Source organism: Echinops telfairi, unplaced genomic scaffold (genome assembly GCF_000313985.2).
Source record: "Echinops telfairi isolate 266 unplaced genomic scaffold, ASM31398v2 ScPeMD7_10;HRSCAF=50, whole genome shotgun sequence".
In the NCBI taxonomy this organism is placed as follows: Eukaryota; Metazoa; Chordata; class Mammalia; order Afrosoricida; family Tenrecidae; genus Echinops; species Echinops telfairi.
In genome coordinates, this window is record NW_022103907.1 from 8,292,883 (window position 1) to 8,297,073 (window position 4,191).

The following is a 4,191-nucleotide window of genomic DNA, read 5'->3' on the forward strand; positions in this document are numbered from 1 at the left end:
CTGCTTTTGAAATGAGTTCTCATTTCAAAATATCAAACCACACTCACAAGTGGATGTAGAAAAGAGCAGCCATAGAGCAGCAGCAGGGGGCAAGAGGTGGGAAGTGATTGAAGTGGTGGTTACGCACGTTCACAGGAAGCTAAAAATACCAAGCAGATTTTGCCCTAATGTTAGTGCACGTTATACTAGTCAGTACAGGGGTGAGTGGCATGAGTGTATTTGTGTTCAGAGTCTACATATCGACACCATTTGTTCCAGTTAAAAGATCTTGACTTGCACCAATCACAGGGTGGCTGGAGGGCACTGGACCATTCCAATAGTTTTTCAAAATAGTGCCATAAACTGGATAGATATACTGAGAGACTTCAGAAGCTCTGCACTTTAGTGACAGCATGTAATCGGGGTTCCTAGGCTGGATATGTAGTTTGGCCAAAATCCAAATGCAATTAGTGAGCTTCAGGAGTTGGTATAGCAAGTCCTGCCCTTCCACATATTCCTTGGCAATAGTATAAACCTTGTTGTTTTGCAATTAGCTGGAAATGGTGTCAGCATTTAAATGGCATTTCTTGATCTGAAACAGAAGTTCACTATCATTAGGAATATCCTTCCATGTCACAAGGAATACCTGGCTCTCCATTTTGCCATCTTCTACAATAAAGCACATTGAGGGGGTGAGGCAGCTGAAGCAGATGACATCCATATTTTTTCATGGTCAGCAGCAGGTTATCCAGAGATTCCATCTTCATGACTGGGCCTGAGGTGCTGAGAGGTGGGAGACATCTGGTTTGACACCAGTGGTGTGTGAATCACCAGATGTGAGCTGGGGATGATACCAAAATTATTTTAGTTTAACTGGATGGCAATGTCCAGCATGTGATGCAAAACTTTGGTGGTGAAGTTCATTTTCATACAGATGTGAAGTTGGCAGTGATGATGGGATCAAGGACTGCTTGAGCAGACTAGCTAATCCACCTCCCAAGAGATCCACTACCCCCATTTGCATGGCAGATACTTGTGGCACGTTGAATGGGGGACCATGGTGAAAATTCAAAAGATCACCTGGAGAAAGTGTAACCTGAGGCTGCTCCAAGTGGGTTTCAAGGTGGTGCCAATAGGGTTGTCACCACATCAGTTTTTCCATGGTGAATTGATAAGGGTTGGTGATGGATTCTGTGACTTCCTTCTACTAAAGTATTGGGAGGCTTATGGTACCCTAAGGCAAAAAGAACCTATGTGGCAGATTACATCGGCTACCCAGCTGGGCTCAATAAGGTCGGTTTCCTAGGATATCCGTGGTCTCTCAGAGAAGATGACTTCTTCGGCAGTGACAGGATCCATTGGCAGAAGGCACCAGTGAATATAGCCCCGGTCTCGAGGTCAGGGTTACCAGAGTCCTGGATTGCCAAACTCAAGACTTGCTCAATCAATTCCTACATATCTGATGGTTTTTCAAGAACAGCTTCACTATGGCAGGAAACAGAGTGAGCTCCACCTGGGTGTTTCCATCATAGAAACCCTGCAGGAAGCTCTCTCGTAACTCACCTGCATTGTCAATTCTTCAGGATATTCTCCCACGATCCAAATCATAGCTGTTCGCACATCTGACTTATTTGGTAAGTCTACATTCTCACACAGTGTGGCAATAACGCATTCATATCAATTAGGATATTTGCGGAAGATGCCCCCAGTGACAACAGTCGTCCCTGAGACCACATGACTTACTTTAGACTGGACAAGGTGAAGCAAGTGCTCAGGCAAATGGTGCACACTGCTCCACTTGAGGCCACCCCATCCAATGGCTCACCCAGCTTTACAAAGGCAACGTTGGCCTTTGTGACATATTCCTTCAGGTCTGCCAGTAAATGAGCAATGTTGGCTTGGGATGGGTCACCAAAGAAACTCAGATTTCCTGCTTCAAGGTGTCAGGCCTTTCCTGGACAATTAAGTGGATGTTCCTCAAGGCAATATACTGCACCTCTGGCTTCCCAGACAGAAAAGGGACAAATGGAGGGGCTAACTTCTTCCACAGCATTATATTGCAGTAGTCAGGGTCCCTGGGTAGCAACTCTAGAAATTTCCTAAGGACTTTTACTACTGAAAGCACCACTGCTGGGTTGGCACGAGATAGGCAAGGAGCTTACCTATGTACAGATGTTCTAAGCCTCCCGGTCATCTTTAGGGTTATAATTTGATAGGCAATCAAGGAGGAAGATTTGGCCTCATTCAGTGTATTCATTCAAGGGTGTCAGCCCCTTATCATTGTTCTGAGGGTTCAGATCAAGTAGATTCCTGTTTGGGTGGGATTCACTGATTTCAGCCCTGCTATAGCCTCCACCACCACCATTGGATTTGAATCTGCTATGAGACCTCACAGAGAATTCAGGGACCCCCGATCCTCCACCGTTTGGGCAGTGAGGTCCTGGAACTTTGCTGCATAGACGTGGCCGTTTTCTGAATATAGGGGTCTTCATCCTTCAAACACGTGCCTGTGCCGAGGGGCTCACAGAAATATTCTGGGATCTTGCCCACCTAGATGCAGCCCACGGCTCTGACTGCCAAGACCCAGATCAATCAATTGGGATCTTCACAGTCCTTCACAAAACTGGTGCCAGTCAAGATGGCCATTTCGGGCTGACTCTTGGCATTGTTCATCAAGTCGAGATACAAGAGCTTCTTTAGGTCCAAGTTGTCAGCGTGCATACAATTCGCTATCTCTGGAAAGAGAGGTAACATCCCTTCCCAAGGTCACAGCAGCAGCCACTTTCTTCACAGCCTCCTTCCCCTTCCTTTTCTTTTCATTGCTGCGCTCAGCCCTTAATTCAGATTGCTCCCTTTTTATTAGTTGGGAAGTGCTTGGGGTCAGTCCTGGTTATCTTTAATGAGTTGTGAGCAGCCTCAGAGCACGAACAGGGGTGTGGGTGTGGGTGTGGTGTGCTGTACTGGTTTCCTGCCTGTCACGATTCCACCAGACGGTAAACTCTTTATAGAAATAGAAACCCTTGGTCCTTCTCCTCCAGAGTGGCTAGGGGTTTCTAACTCTGACCTTGATGTTAGTAGTCTAACTCATAACCATAACACCACGAGGGCTCATAAGCCAGTGCGAGGCTGGTTTAAATGCTGTGACTTATTGTTGTTTGTTAAGTGCCATAGAGCCCGTTTCAACTCATAGCTCCTGTATATATCACAGAACAGGGGTCATTCCTGTACAGACTGTTGGAGCTTCTTGTTCTAGTTACTGCGTCAATCCATCTGCTTGAGGGGTTTCCTCTCTGTTCTGACCGTCTAACTTACCAAGTCTTTTTAGCGCGTGTGTATGACTACTCACTCGGACTTCGCTCTTCCTTTGCAAGGTTTCTTTCTCACTTTGAGGACCTTTGCAGCTCCAAACAAACGTGATTGGATTCGCCATCTTGGTGAAGAATGCTTTTGACAGTATTACAGGGCTTTCATTGAAGATTCACATTGCTTTGGGTAGGGTTAATATCTTTAAAATATTATATATTCTAAACAAAGAACAAAGGCTGTCCTTACATTTATTTATATTGACGTTATTTTTTTCAATATAATTATTAGTGTACATGATTTTCACCTTCATAATTAAATTTGTTCCTAGTTATTTTCCTCTTGGTATTACTAATAGCTAAATTGAATTTAATTTTCTATTAATTAATTAATAGATATTACAGTAAGATTTTAGTATTAATCCTCTATCTCCAAATTCCTTATACATTCAGATATTAGCTTCAATATATATTTCAGACCTATTAGAGTTTCCTACATGAACAATATGTCAAATGCAAATAAAATTGATACATTTGACATACTGTATGCCATCTTTTTAAATTTACTTACTTATTCATTTATTAATTTATTTGCCTTATTGCACTGGCTAAAACCTACAGTCAAATTGTTAATATAAGTGGACAGGTAAAATATAATTGTATTACTTTTCTGAATTTAAACATTAAGCCTCTAGTTAAAATTACATATTGTTTTTTATTTTTCGTAAATACTGTTTATCTGCTGAGTAAATTCTCTTTAATTGCTAGTTTGCTGAGATATTTTATCAGAAGTGAAATTTGAATTATGTTACATGTTTCTTTGAAATTACCAGGTGACTATTTCTTTAATTTGTTTATTAATGAGGCTAAATATGCTGATAAGATTTTTAAAATGTTAATTTATTTTTAA

The 4,191-nt window shown here is 42.2% G+C and overlaps 1 pseudogene; it reads right to left on the reverse strand.

Moving 5' to 3' along the window:
- Positions 1-232: 232 nt before the first annotated feature.
- Positions 233-3,409, reverse strand: LOC101638616 (annotated as a pseudogene).
- Between the last annotated feature and the right edge of the window lie 782 nt (positions 3,410-4,191).